The sequence below is a fragment of the Ambystoma mexicanum genome, chromosome 1p, assembly GCF_040938575.1.
Source record: "Ambystoma mexicanum isolate Mex_15411 chromosome 1p, UKY_AmexF1_1, whole genome shotgun sequence".
Classification (NCBI taxonomy): Eukaryota; Metazoa; Chordata; class Amphibia; order Caudata; family Ambystomatidae; genus Ambystoma; species Ambystoma mexicanum.
In genome coordinates, this window is record NC_090921.1 from 782,021,960 (window position 1) to 782,038,291 (window position 16,332).

General features: G+C 45.7%; 1 protein-coding gene across 3 annotated transcripts in view; it reads left to right on the forward strand.

The window, feature by feature from the left end:
- SLC39A1 (solute carrier family 39 member 1) overlaps nucleotides 1–16,332 on the forward strand; it is a 191,780-nt gene that overhangs the window by 34,957 nt on the left and 140,491 nt on the right. The window lies entirely within an intron of this gene.

Genomic DNA, 16,332 nt, shown 5'->3' on the forward strand with positions numbered 1-16,332 from the left:
TGCTCTGTCTGTTCTGGACGCCCCCACCAGTTCCCCTATCCTTAATGCTCCAAAGAAAGCTGTTAACAAATGCTGGCCTGAGCAAAGCCATTTCCCATACATCCCTGCAAATATCTCCCAGACACCCCATGATTGCGGCCAGTTTCTCAGTATCCAGTGGTCGCATGCTGTCCCCCTTTGTGATCTCAATCCTTTTCCACCCTATCGGGGCTTTTCTTATAACAAAATCCAAGGAAGTGGGTGCTCTACCTTTTAACCCTGCAAAAAAACCTGATGGCAGACATTTTTGTGGCCATCCCAACTGATACCCCAGCCCCAAGGAATGGCCTTCTGCTCTCCCTGAGGAATACGTCCACCAAACCTTGTTCCCTGAAACACTTTAGATATGTTTTCTGTGATACGGATCCCTCAATCAGAAGATGCCCATAACACATTGCAATGTCATGGGCCCTTCAGTTATTTCTTCTGTGAGTAGTACTCTTAGTTCCTCTGTCGCTTTTTGGAATGCTTCCAGATCCTTCCTGCACTGATCTGATCCTACCAGGCCCATAAATAAGAAATCGTCCAGGTAATGAAGCACTTGGGCTACTTTGCATTCCCTCTTCGTTGCCCACACCGGAAATGTGCTGAATGCCTCGAAGTAGGAACATGATATTGAACACCCCATCGGCATGCATTTGTCAAAGTAGAACCCTCCCCCTACTTGGAAACCCAGTAAATGGTAATCTTCCGGTGCATTGCCGCATCAGAATGCTGATTTGATGTCAGATTTTGCCAACAATGTCCCCTCCCCAATTTCTGTAACGCAACCAGTGCCCCATTGAGTGGCGCATAACTGGCGGAATCAGAGCCCCTTGTCAATCGCATCGTTTACTGACGCACCCTTAGGAAATAAGTTGTGAATCGATTTGAATTTTCCAGGCTTGGGACAGTCCTTACCGGTGAACATACAAACTTCGCAGGACTAGAATGGGCCCCCCATCCTGCCCAGCTTCCGCTCTTTGTCCGCTGTTTGTCCGCTCTTGTCTAGTACCAATCCTGGTTGGCTTTTTTGCACCTCCCTCCGGGACTGGGGGTGTTGTAAATTCATGCACTGGAATCCTGAAACCTTGTGAGAAACCCTCCACTAGTAGTTGTGCCTCCTTATGCCCTGTTCCTTAGTACGTCCACCCGCAGCGGTAAGCCAGCCGGTGGCCTCCCTAGCGCCGACCCATTACTTCTACTTGTTTCTTTTTGTGCACTTGGCCTCCCTGTCCCCAAGCATCCCACAGAATTAACAGTTGTGCTTACACTTGCACAACTGTCTTGCACATGTTGTTTTATTAAAGTCTCAACAGGCTCCCTTCTTATGCCCTGATCCCGTGCTGCTCCGAAACATTTCTGCTGGACATATTGCGAACCACTGTGCAGCTTGCCCACACATCCATTGCCCTGGTTCCCCAGTCCATTTGCGCATTGCCAGCCTTGGCGCTCCTGAACCTTTGATCATATACTAACCAAGCCCCAAAAGCAAAATCATGGTACATAGATAACACCAAGTGATGATAGTACCTCAACTTCTGGGTGTATCTCAGGGAATCTTTCAAGCAGAATTGCGGCAAATATAGCAAAACTAGTGGCCCTCTTCTACTCTCGTGTAATCAAACAAAGAGAATATATCGATGTATTTATCCATTTCCTTGGTGTCCAACGACAAGTGCCATGTGAGCATACTGGGTGTTATTGCTTGCCCTGGGGCAGGGGCCATCTCAGCAGCCCCGCCCCCCAAAGGTACCCCTACCGCCGTAGTTGGCGCCACTTTTTCAACCCTGTACTATGTGTTTCTCGCCCCTCCTGTCGTGCCTTCCCCTGTACTTAGCGTGGCGCCTGTTGCCGCGATCAGTGGGTTCCCTGTCTCCTGCACCCCATTTTGTCCAACCTTCCCCCAAGGTGGTACTTGCTCACCCACAGTTGTTCCTCACCCCCCCCATCCCCCGCAGGTGGGCGTTGATGTTGGGCTCCCTACACTCGATTAGGACCCGCCGGAGGCCAGGGGGCACTCGATGGTGCTGGCCATGGCTGGAGTTGTAGCCCTCCTTGCATTCCTCCATAACTGAATTCCTGGCTCCCCGGGGCTCCCCAGCCATACCCTGGTCCCTGCCAGTTGCCCATTCCCCATGGATTATTCTGGGTGTTATCTTTGCCATGGGGTTGTTCCCCCCCCCCCCCCCCCCAACCCCCATGTCCCCAATGCCCCCCTACCCCTCCTTGCAGGGCATTGTTGCCCTTGTGGGGCCCTTGCTGGGGGCCCCCTGTCCCTGTGCATTTATTCCCTACTCACCAGTGCCCGATGTTCCCTCTCCCACTGGCTCACTGGGGACTGGCCCAGCTGCTGCTGTGGGGGTCACTACCACCTCTACTGGTGAACGAGCCCCTTCTTTTACTGCTTTCGTCCTTTTCTTAGCTGGGGGAAAATGCTGCCTGTGGAGCCACATTGGACTTTCTCCCCCGCCTCCCTCTTTCCTCCTCCCTTATAGGTTCTCCCCTGACCCCCCCCACCCCCCAGACTAGGATTCCCTGCGAGGTAAGCCATTGTCATCAGAGCAGCTAATTTTCCTGGATCCATATTCCTTGCCCCCACTGGCTGTTGGTACAGTACCTAAGCGCGCAACCCACTGTGCTCTTTATTAATTTCTTACTCTTTGTCTGTGCCACAATGTGCCTCCTCACTCTACCCATACTTGAAAACCGGCAGCAACAATCCCTGTCACCGAGCTCCCAACATAATACAATGCCAGAAAATGTGATTTAAATTTTCTTTTTTTCCTTTCTTTTTTCTTTTTTTTTTTTTTAAATTTATGGTGCTTCTTAATAATAGCACAATGTTCTATTTTTGTTTTTGTGACAAATTGACCCCCCCAATGCGATCTCTCACCGCCCGGTGCCCACTTTTTGCTTTGTAAATAGGGGGCGATCTCCCCCTGCATTGCGCAGGCGTTCCTTGCCTTCTAAACAAAATGTGACCTCTCCCCGCCTGCCCTTTTGTTCTCAAATGTGGAAGCGACCTCTCCCTGCCTATTTACAAATGTCAACGAGCTCACTGGTCACTCGATATATGCAACTTCTGCCTGCTCCCTATTTATTTGGTTCCCTTTTAAAATGCCAGTATTTGTCTTTTAATATTTTCTGTATTTTCAACATATGCAACCTCTCCCCGCCTCTTTATATGGGTTGTCTCTGCAACCTCTCCCTGCCCGATGCTGTAATCCAATGCGACCTCGCCCGCCGCACCTTTTCATACACCATTGCACTGTTGCTCCATATACAAACCTTGCACACACGGTCACAAAGCGCTCCTACACACACTACCATGCGCTCCTACACACATTATCATGCGCGTAACCCAATTACAATACTACAGTCCACCTTAACCACACACAGCCACTTCCCGCCACCACCCTTAAACCCTCTCCTTACTGTGTCTCTCAGTCAGAGCCGGCGCGCTCACCCCCTCCAAACTCCTCACACGAAAAACAATGCACCGAAAAGGTACTTCAATGCAGGCAGGTTAACGGTGCGGGCCCAGACGGCAGGAAGACAGCGGCACACATTCCTACAGGGTAAGGCAGAGAACTGTGCTCCTTTGCACTCTTGCCCCCCCGCCTTTTATGGGGCATATCGTGCCACTGTGCACCCCCTGCTGATTGGCCACAGCCCGCGAAAAAACCCACCTGCCCCCCTACTGTGGAACTGGCCGCGCCTGGCGCCTCCAGCTTCCTTTCGGCCCTGCCAGCCCAGCATCCCGGCAAGAGCGGGTCATTTGCCTTTCTTAATGCTACTTCTTAGTCCCATAGACCCGGTATAACATGTGCGAGCAAGACTAGAGAAACTGTAGCACGAGTGCTTGGGTTGCTTATGTTCCTTCATGATCACTTCACCCCCTGACCCCCTCCAGTCCTAACAATATGAGGTGTGTTAGCCCATTACATTTAGCGTCACTTGAACCCCCTGGTAATACTGTATACGCTGATGGATAAAGCGACACAGATTCAGATCCGCGAATGACTTTGAAACAGGAATATTTCGATATCTCTGGGTGTAAGATTCATTTGAAAAGTAGAGGGGGGGGGTGGGTGTCCCCCCCCCCCCCTCTGGTATTTCAGAGAGTGATGGTGTTTTAGTGGGCTGTTTTTTCTTTAAGTGATCCTGTGAAGGATTCAAATACTTGGGGGGGGGGGGGGGGGGGGGGGGGGGGACAAATTGTTTGTGATATCAATGTTATAATGTCTACACGCTGCACTAAATGGGATAGAGTAGGGGTCCCCAACCTTTTGTGCACAATGAGCAAAATTGGCATATCAAATAAAATGGTGAGCAACATCCATTTTTTGATGGAACATATTGGTGCACAGTTGGCGGACAAATGATTGCAACACAAATTAGAAATGAGAACATTGGGGCTCATTACGAGTTTGATGGCATCTCAACGGTAACGCCACTTTGTCTGGTGGTATCACTGCTCCAGGGTGGATTTTGGCAGTATTTGATTGATGGAAACAGTGTGGCATAATTTACATTGTATTGGGGTCTGTGACAAATCTGTGGATGTTGCCCTTTCTCCCCCAGGGGGAGACCATTCCCATGGGGCCAGGAGGGTGCATCCTCAGTACAATAGTTCCCCTGGGGTTGGTGCACAGGGAGAGGATCACATGGGAGAAGAAACCCCTCATGGGACTTGGGAGGACCGACCCTTGAGAAAGCGGTATCCCCGCCAATCGCCAGACCCTAGCCCCCCACCCCCTTCCTATAACCCTAACAGCAACCCCTTCCATAATAGGCTCACAAGTTCTAGTCGACCTGCCATTTCCCTAGAAAGTACTGGGACTATGAAGAGCACAACTGACACAAGGGAGATCAAGGGTAGAAATACTGAGACGAGGAAGAGTGGGGAAGAAATGAAAGATATACTATTTACAACCACTGAGACGAAAAGATGCATGGAGAAATGTAGAGTGCCCCGCGGAACCAACCTGAGTATTCTAGAATAATTCTTGGAATAAGTACTGGGACGAAGAAGAGGCGCAGAGGCAGTAAGAGTACTCCTAAGAACCACAATGAGCAGTCTAGTTGTTACTGGCTGCTCATTGGTCAATGTAGAGTAGAAAAAGAAGAGACAGTGGACTTGTGACAGTGGACTATTTACTTTAGACAAAAACATCCTTGGTTGTGGTAGGGAAACCCCTCTCGGCTTTAGGGAAAGGCAGGAGTTTCCCCAACCCTTTTACTTTAATAAAAGTGTATGCCAATCAACATGAGCCCTCTGTGTCTGAACCCTACTTCTACACCCTTAAAGGTCACTAATGGTTTAAGTCGTATCCATTGGTGATACTCGGACATCTCAGAATCTGTCCGATTTACAAGATCGGGGAATTCTACATTGTTTTACACCACAGATAAATGTGAAAGTCGGGGATGTCAGTTGGCCCTGGTTTTATTCCTTTTGGATGTTCATTCTAGTACTTCTTTTAGGAGAATTAATCTACCCTCTCTGAAGGGTGCATTTTATAGCATACTTCCTAATGCAGAAGACCCAGCCATTTTGGACTTTCCCCCGGCAGGTCTCTAATAGGGCCTGCTAAACCCAAGTTACTATAGTTTGAAATTAAATATGATAAAACAAAAATGATGGTGTTCATGAAAAGTATGAAACCGTGTAGCTAATTTTTCAATGAATGTAGAGATGAGGAGGCAGTCTCATTTTTATTTGAGCCTACTCTTCTCAAAGAGCGGTGCTTGCGTCAATCATTTTAAGAAGACAGCTGAAAAGGCTTCATTAAGGATTAAAGGGCTTTTTACATTGTTATTTGAAGTTTGAGCCATTCTGATTGGAGAAGTGCCTGGAGGTATATAAGGCAAAGGTCTGTTCCATGATTTTTAAGGCTGTGAAATCTAGGGTGGTTCAAATGGTCATGGCCTGGAGGAGTTGCAAAATAAATTCCTGTGCCAAATAGTAGGCATCCCTGCAGATACACCTGGTAGCATCTTATGAGCGGTAATGGGGGGGGGGGGGGGGGCTTTCAATTTGAAAGTGTTAGGTACAACATCTAAAATGGCCCATTTTTTTTAAAAGCACATCTGAGATTTTCTGCTAATCATAAAGTGAATTTCAGTGCAAGTGCGATTTTTTTTATTTTTTTTTTTATTTTTTTTTTTTTTTGGTTCCCTTCCCTGGTAAAGAAAGCTACTTAAGGTTATGGGCGGTTGTAAGGCACTGTCCATTTGGCTGGGGATGGAATATAACTAAATTTGGCACATTAGACACCTCAAAATAGCAAGAGCTTGTCCGATTGGAAAAAGAGGCAGATGTCCAAAATATACATAGGCTGCCCTCTTTAGCCTTATATACAGACTTGTGTACACGTATAAGATTGCAAGGAGAAATCTGTGAAATAGCATCCCCCAGAAGGCAAGAGGCTGGTAGCAATGGTACGTTTCAATGTACCCACTTCTCAATAAATTAAGGTTGGCAGGAGGAAGCACAAAATGTGCTTGTATAATAGTTGTCGAAGATTTGGTTCATTATTTTGTTAATTTGTCGTTGTTTCGCATAAGCGTGGAATGCATCGGAGCTATATTTTATATAATTCATTGTAATGATCAGGCTTTAATATATAGCATGTTTGAATATGTTAAAGTTGCTTTTTCGTTTTAGGCTTGTTCTGTGTGAACTGTATGAAAAATATGATGCATGTTTTTAAATATTGCTAACTTAATAGAGAAATACGCTTATTGATTACTACAGGTCATTACATGGTAGGCTTTAAAGAACACCATTGGGGTTTTGGAGGTTACCTACTAAGAATGATGTGTGAATGTTATGGCAAATGGTGCGTTTTAAAGCTCCAATGGGCTGCTACATTGGTGAAGAAGTGGTTAGGAATAAAAAGAATACCTTTCTTATGTCTTTCTTTTCAATGCCCAAAAGGGATTTTACACAAGACTTGGTGGCAAACATTGGTCAAAACTTTGAGCATTTGATGACCACTTCATAACTAAGTATTTGGATTAATTAATTGGCTTGTTAGTATAAACATATTAACAGTATCTTAATTGAATTTGAATATAGGGCAAATTAATTATGAAAAATGTAGCCTGCATTTACCTTATCTGCACATTACCCATGGTTCAGATAGGCAGAGTATCAAACGATGACCATTATTCCACTAATTATAAATATAGGTGACACCAAAATTAATATTGCAGATAAATATGCATGGTGGCAAACACAAACTACACTTGTACAAAAAGCAGTGCATGCAAATAATTTAATAAAGGAACATTGGGTATGCATGCCATCTATTTGTCCATTATACTTCGGTTAGCTGTACCAAGGAACAGAAAATGACTATTTTCTCCAGGACACAAACATGGTTCAATTATTTTACTCATTAATACATTTGTCATCTGAGCAAAGTAGCTGAAGATGACAGGGGTTTAACAATGACACTACTATAATAAGTAAGGACATTTACTGAAAATTAATTTGCATTTGGCAACAAACACAAATCTTGCATGCATAACAGCTGGAAGCATAGCAGGCTCATTGGCCAACATTATTGCACAGTGCAGGACTCTGTCTTGGCTACAGTGCTACTGAGATCTCATTCCTTCAGCACCTCTTTCTAGGCCTCCACACCAAGGCCCAGAGCAACAATTTAGGGTGCAGCGAGCAACATGTTGCTCCCGAGCTACACATTGGGGATCCCGCAGTGTGATATGGAAAGTTGTTGGAAACCTGACCTTATGTGGGAAATTAATAGCAACAAAATGTGTCTTTTATCTCCTGCTGGTACTCCCGTTGCCTTTGCTGATGCAAAAAGCAAGGCAACGAGAAAAGCTTATTTCCTGAAATCTCAGAGCTTTCATTTTGAGGGACTTTGCCCATTGGTTAAAAAAAAAAAAAAGTCCCTCCCAAAGATGGCTGCCAATCGAGTATTAGATGTGCTCCTTAATAATTAAGGCTTTGCCAATGGATACGTTCCCATCACAGGCCCCATTATTGTTGTCAATTCCAGTTACGATTTGGTTTTGAGGCTATGTTTAAAGCAGTTGAGTACTAACCAATTATCTTCACAGTGGCGTTCCCATTGGGGGAACCTGTACTGAAGATCTACAACGGTGAACTCTACTGGATAAAGGTAGGGGTTTTGAAAATGGTAAACATTTTGGATGTGTGGTGGGAAGTAACCTACTGATTGTTTCATGTGGGGGAATTGGGTCAGCGATTTGTATTTGGCACTGCTGATGGCTCACCAGAATGCAAAATGCTGACACGCAGGAAATTTACCTCTGCAGCCCGGTACTGCAAAAAGACGGTGAAGTCATTAACAAACCTGTTTTGAGACTGCTAGGTTTCTCAATACTGCAAAGGTGCAATTGATATAGTGATCTAGTGCTTGGCATAGGGAGAGCCTGGACTTGATCTTGCTCCATCCAAATAAGAAAATAGTTTGGCTTTTAAAATTCTAGAAATGGGGGCGTGACCACGCACAGAATGGCAGGCTAAATCAGAGCTTCCACTCCTTTCCATATTACTTTCTGGAGGGGCATTTTACATTTGCTTACCTTTTTGGTGGGATCTGGCTTCTTGACCCTCCGACTAATGTAGCGCACCCCCAGCTCCATTTCATGATCTTTGTCGAGGCAGTGACGAGGCCCGATGCACCGGAGTCGGGTAGAGACTGACCCTGCATTTCTTGTCGGCGATGTCAGGCCGTGTCAGAAGTTTGGTGCAGCCCCTTTTCCTGGAGGCACACATTTCTTTCATAACACCGGCAGCCACAATAGAAACAGCCTTTTCCTAATCAAACACAACATTTAAGATATGTTTACCCTATTGTTAAGGCTGTTATCAGCAACCTTGATGGGAATATCTCTTCATCAGTGACTTCTGGCATGAAAGGGGATCATTTATGAAGAAGGAAATACTGCCCTTTTATCCCCATATGGGAAGTTGCTAATCAATAAGATATGCTCCATCTGGGAAGAACTTTTATTGTGGCTTTTTGTCACCATTTTCTACTTCCCTCGAGATGCTGGGCTAATAGTGGTATCTTATAATCCTATTTGCCTCCTCCTTTTTAAACATTTTATTGACAATATGCTGTAACTTTTAACATTGAACCATAACAAAAGCTGAAAGTATTTTGGGGCTTTTTGTGAATTATAGGTACCCACCTGGTTGCTCTGAATCACCTCTCGCTATGGCTTCACCAAAATGCTAAGCAAAATGCTCAGCTAATAAAGAAGCATTGACGCTAGTGGTGACCACCTTAAAAAGGCCTAAAAGTGACTCCCCTCCTCCTGCTCAAACAATCTTAGAATCAAATATGAAGAGTTTTTTTTACTATAAATAAGGGCACTCAAACCCTTCATGGAAACCGCTAACAAACTCCAATAAATAGATGAACGATTGGTGAACTCTACAGAATTGAAGATGTCGAGAGAAGAATTGGTGGGACCGAAGACATTGCCACTAGAGTGAAGACCTAGAAAACTGGAATCGTAGAAATAATCTCTGCGTTTTTGGTTTTCCAATGGGAGTGGAAGGGGATGCTGTTGCTCTTTCTCAAGAAAACCCTTCCCTCATCCTCCAATCTACATTCGTCCATTGCTCTTAATATTCAAAGGACACATAGAGTTGGAGATAAAACGGCAGAGTGATACAACAAGAATGTGCAAGAACCATCTTCTTGAATACACTCAACTTCAACTGATTGTGCAAAAAGCTAAAGAAATTCAGCATTTGGTTTGGAACGGCCACAGGATTTTTATTTCACAGGATGTATCCAACATGTCAGCCCAGCGGAGAAAATGGCTACTTTCATACCTCCCTACACTCAAGCAACTGAATGCAAGATATAGGCTGATTCACCCCTGCATCTTCAAAGTCACCATTAATGGCAAGACTACTTAATTTGAGGATCCTGCTGACTTGAAGAACTTTACAAGACTACAAAAGATGGAGGCATTGGATACTGGCACCACCAGTCATACATGATACACCTTCTCTTGGTGGTCTATGTCTCAGGATCCATCTCGAGAAGAAACTAATCGTCTCTCTGGAACTGTCAATTTAATGACTTTCTGGAGTGGACCAGCTCTCTAGTTTTCGGTTGCTATTTCGCCCCCTTCATGGGATACCCCTAATCCCCCTTTTGCTACTTGACATTGCGATTCCGCCTTTTGAGCTTTTACTTTCGCTCTATCTCGCCACCTCCATATATTTTGGGTGAGAACGTTTTGATCAGCATCACGTTGCACGTTCTTATTCTGTAACACACTATGGTCAGATGTTGCAATGTTGGCTCTTTTTTTTTTTAATTCTTTTTCTTTTTTCTTTATGCTCCCATATGTGACCATTTATTGGAGCTTTGCCTTTGTTTTGGTGTATGCTATCCTCTGGACATGCAAAAAGCATTTTGATTGTAGACCAGTTTTAAGTATGTACTCTTTGTGAAATTGATTACCTGCTATCCTTTTATAGATTATGACCTCATGGAATGTTAAAGGTCTTAATCCAATTAAAAGGCAAAAGGTTCTAGCTCACATTAATAGATTTAAACCAACTATTGCATGCTTACAAGAAACCCATTTATCATTACAAGAATCCATGACATTGAAAATGTTTTGGGAAGGTGATGTATTAGCTAATCAAAATGGGTTTTAACGAATTTATACATTCTGAAAATGTCTCAATTCTTAATGTTTATGGGCCCACTAATCCGGACCTCAGCTTCTGGTGTGAGTTGAAACAAATGATTTTGCAATCGGATCTCCCTAATCTGGTAATATGTGCAGACTTTAATAATATTATCGATCCTTTTCTAGACAGAATATCTCTGTCAATTGAAATACAGCAAATCACGCACTGAATTTACAAGATGTTTAGCCGAAATTGGGGTTGTTAATACTTGGAGGTTCTCGTACCCTACAGATCTGGACTTCACCTTTCACTCCCTCCCACATAATTCGTTGTCGCGTACTGATTACATTTGTGTTGCCAAATCCTTGGTATGTGCAATAAATGACTCCACTATTGAATGTTCACTAATATCAGACCATTCTCCTGTAATCACTAATCTAGAATTGGGATGCGCTAGGAATAGCGTAAACAAATGGAGATTTAAAATCTCGCTACTTCAAGACATCAATTTTGAAAAATCCTATCTTGATTTTCATCACTTTTTCTTTCATATTAATAATTATGACACCTCTCCAGACAATTACTGGGATGCTTATAAGGTGGCCTAGCGGGGACATATTATTTATCTTTGTTGCTAAAAGAAAGAGGCCAAAAAATATTTAGATGCTCTATATGGTCAACTATGGGCTTTAGAGAAAAAAATACAATGCTAAAGCAAATGTTAAATTGCTTGGACAAATTTGTCATTTCTCCATCAACAAAAAACTCAATGGACACGCTTGCGGCGGTGTACTAAAATTTAAATCCAAAATATATCGATTTATCCAACAAAGCTGGTAAAGCTCTATCTCAAATCAAAAGAGAGATTTAGGATATCTGCTGTTAAAAATGACTTGGGCAAAATAGTATGATGCAGATATCCTGGTTGTCTTCACCAAATGCTATTATCCAGGATAGGCAAGTCATCCGGTTCCTTTCTTTTGATCCTCTTTCCCAAACATATTGAAGACGCTGAACTGCCCAAGAACTATAGGCCAACATTGTTAATTAACTCTGATTTTAAGTTTTTGCAAAGATTTTGGCCAATAGAATCTTTCATGTATAAATTCATTAAACCTGATCAGGCAGGATTTGTTAAAGGAAGGATCATCTCTGCTAACTCTAGACTTTTTATAAATCTCTTACACTGTATAAATAGGAAGAATCATCCAAGAAAACCTTACATGGCATTAGCACTTAATGCAGAAAAAGCGTTTGACCGCGTTGAATGGGATTTTATGTTTCAAGCCCTATGGTGGCATGGAATCGGCTAGGGTTATATTAAATTAGTTAAGCTTCTATATTCAGATCCAAAAAACATCAATTTTGATATTCAATTTTCTCCCTGGTTGCTGTCCCCTTTTCACCTATTTGATTGGTCTTGGCCCTTGAACCGTTATTAGAATGAATATGAATCAATGACATTTGGGGTGTTAGCTGTGGTGATTCTGAGTTTAAGCTTGCTGCATATGCTGATGGCACATACATTTTCCTTGACGATCAGAGCACAACACTTCACCATTTACTACATAGGATTGATCTGTTTTCCCATTTCTCGGGGTATAAATTAAACAAGAACAAATCGGAAATGCTTCCTCTTGATGTCCATTGTCTAAAAAGAATTAACCATTTTGGTCTTAGTTGGAATCCTGTCTCTAAGAACCTGGGTATCTCTATTGCATCTTCACTTCTTCAATTAATTAAGATTAACCTGCAAAATGTGCAATCAAAATTAAACTAATGAGTAACCTTTTGGCCCCTCCTTATACTTGTTGTGATGGGGAAGATTACAGGCCAATAAAATGATGTTTACACCTGTCATTTCATACTACTGGCAAAATGCTTCACATCCCTTTACCATCCTGCTCTATTGATAAGAAACTTATTGATTTCCTCTGGAGATCTAAGAAAAAGAAAATCATTTCTTCTAGTAAACTTAAGTACCCATATGCTAGTGGTGGTGTAAGATTCCCAAATTATCATAGGAGGCGTGGCCTGGAGTGCCATCGATGTGGCTGCTCCTCTGAGGGCCTCCGTGTGAAGCCCGCGTAATACATTCATAAAATGCAGTTCCCGCTACTATCCTGAAGAAGGAAAGGCATCATCTAGAAGCGGAATGTTGGGGCTGCAGCCAGATGCGAGTTGAGCTCCTAACGCTTGCCCTTGCCCTAGATTGCACCGGATTGCCGTAGCGCCTGCCGTCGAGGCGGCCCAAGATAGCAGACGGACCGGGGGAGATCGGCCGCGGCGACGTGCAACTCGGCTAATTGCAGCCAGCATGTGCACGGGAGAACCCTGCCCTGGACTGCCAAGCTGCGACCTCCTTGCCGACACCCTGCAGCGGGAGACACACCACAGCCCCGTCCACCCACACATGCTATGAGGAGGGAGCGGAACCGTGTAAGCCTCAACTAGCGGCCCTTGCCATCATCGTGGATGCAGACCCGCTTTTACTCTGACTCCCCATTGGGAAAGGTGAAACCGTGAGGTGGCGGGGCTTGCCTCCCTTGACGCCGGCCCTCTAGAACCGCTGGGGACTGGGACCGAACTCCCCCCCCCCCTTCCCCCCCCCCCCCGTTATTCCAATTTTGACAAGTCCCAGCCCAGCCATTCACCCCACAGAGGGCTATATTCTGCTCCCAGCACGCAACAAGCATTCTAGAACAACCTCCTTTCAGCCCCCTAGGACTGCATCACTCATCTGGGCCCCGGACTTCCACAAGGGCGCAGCTGCTGTTGAAACCCCATGTGGCCCCCACCTTGAATCACCCTAGGCTCCCTCAAAACATCCAGACTTTCTCATTCTGGCGCTAGACTGGGAGGGGGGCCCTTAAGGCTTGGCAGCTCTTCGTGGGTCGGATCCTGTGCCCTGACCTACTCTTTAACGGGACACATCACAAATTCGTTACTGTGGATGTCTGCAGTAACCAACAAGGGCGCACCAACTCGTTACCCAGCATCTCAGCCTTAGCCCGCAGGGCCAGCTATTGTTCCTGCCAACGTCACCCTAACTGCAGTCCTGGAGACATTCTCATTTGGCCGTCCCGTAGGCGGGTCAATTCACTTGTGCCATAACCCTGGGCTCTGAAATTGGGAGTCCTTCTCCACATTTGGCAGCACTGTTCGGCGATTCAGGGATCTATAGCTGCTTCCCTCATCTCTTCGGCACCAAGCAGTTGTGGCCTACCCATCACCAAACTCCAACAGCACCTCAAGTCTGCTAAGAATGCCGACATCACCACTATGCTGCTCTCTGCTGGCGAGGAGGAAAAAGCCTGATTCTCAAAAACTCACACCCCAAACATCTGCTGAAGGTGCGGGTCCGCTGGCAACCAAGGGGGACATTCAAGCTTTCATGTCAGACATCAAAGCTGAATTTAGATCTTGCATGTTGGAGCTTGCAACTAAGCTGGAGCAAACAGAACAAAGGGTCGCTGAAGTGGAGCAGAGACTGGAGGAGGTGGAAGATCTGACCCAGGAGCACTCGACAACTCTCCTGGAGGTACAGCACTCTATTCAGGCCCTAATCAATAAAAATGAGATCCTTGAATTTAAACAAGAAGGACTCAAACAGGGCCCGCCGAAACAACCTACGGATTTTGGGGGGGGGGGGGTTCCTTTCTCGATTCTGCACCAGAATCATGCCTAGTATGTGTGCAACCTCTTTCAGTCTCTTCTGCCACACCTGGACAAATCGCAAGTCGCGCTGGATGGCACCCATAGACTGCGGCCTTGCCGCAGGGTAGAGACGGACCTACACCCCGACTCTCCTGGAGGGATGAAGGGCGCCCTGCCTGACCATACGGCTCTCGGACCTGAGAGAGCCCCCCCCACCAAAATCAAAAAGCTTGTCTTGGATGATGGTTCAGAAAGGCTGGAACGCTAGATGACCCCTACACTCAAGACCTGGGGGGGGGGGGTCGGGCTGCAGAGTTCACCCGCAGGCCTACCGACCCCCCCCCCCCCCTTTTCCGAATTCTAGATTTCGAACTGTTGGTTCAGCTGAGCGTAGATTGTGATGGAACACAAAGCTACTAGACTTCAGCCCCAGGCTTCGCACGGGTCATGCCCAACTCCGAGGTGAATGACACCAGAACTCCCTTGGAGTAGGATACAGCACAATATTATACAAACTGTTTTAGCCCCATTGGCTACGAGATACGCAGATGAGGAAACATCGGCTTCCCTTGATTCCGTAGTTATAGCCTCCCGTTGAAGGCTTATGTTAAAACCCCAGCTGCACGATGATATCAAGATGGCAAAGCCCCCTGGATGATGACTGAGCCCAGGCCGGCCCAGACCCCACTCTCAGAAAACACTGATGCCCAGGACACATCCCCCTCCACACCAGAAATTGAAGTTTATCTCGTTGAACATTAGAGGTGTGAACTCTCTGACCCCCGCCCTCTTCCAAACCCCAACCAAGAAAGGGGGTACACCAATTATCTTCGGCAAAAGGGTGAAACCGCAGATACAAGACTCTACGGTGCCCAGAAGGCCGCTAAACGGCGGTCAATGGCCTTCTATTTGGGCCAAATGACGTGCAGGAGGCATTTTACAGAGCACTGGGCGAAACCCTCCTCCCGTTTGTTGAAGGCCAAATCATCATTGGAGTAGACTTCAATGGGTCCCTGACCCTGCAAAGAACAGATCACACCCCCTAGCCTCCAGAGACTTTAAACTTGCTACAAGCCTTCTTCAATTATTCTGAACTCTAGCGGTGGTAGACACATGGAAGGTGCATAGAACTTTCTCTGGGAATGACCTCTGGCTTCTTCAAAGATTCTGGCTTTCGTTGATGATGTAACCATCGGATCGAGGGTAACCATTGGATCAAGGGTACTATCTGACCATGCTCCAGTAACTCTGACCTTCTGGGCCCATGATTCTGACCTACCTCCTTGACGTAGGTGGAACCTATATGATCCCATTCTTAATGAAATGCCATTGAGGGACTCCATAGCCACAGTGATCAAATCTTTTCAGGGAAAATCCGACTGAAGACCCCTCCCCAGCCAACACATGGGATGCTATGAAAGCTGTGGTGCGGGGAGAACTAATTGCACATTGGGCGGCATTCCATAAACGCAAGCGACAAATTCAAATGCATCTCGAAAAAGAGGTCCAGAGAGCTGAAGCCGACCACAAATGCAAAGGGTGGTCCCAACGAGCTCCACAAGCAGCCCGGAGAAAGCTAGAGGCCCATTATGCGGAGGAAACGGTGCACCTTTTGGGCGAATCCAAGCAGGGCTACTATACCAGGAATAACAAGGCAAATAAACACTTGGTGGAGAAGCTAGCCAAGGCGAAGAAAAGGAACACTATAATGGGCCTCTGCGACCCTATCCCCCCACCCCACCCCACCACCCCTCAAGGGCAAGGTCCAAAATGCGGAACAAGATAAACTGCGACTGGCAGCAGCCCACCTTTCTGAGGTAATGTCTGCATCACCACAGAGCCAAATAGAACAACAGGAGTACCTACAAGGTGCAGCTGTTCCTCAACTCAAGGAGTCGGTCAGGGAGTGCTTTGACGCCCCGATCTCAGATGAGGAAATGGATGCAGCCATTAAGTCCCTCAAACCTAGAGCCCCAGGCCCGGATGGCTAC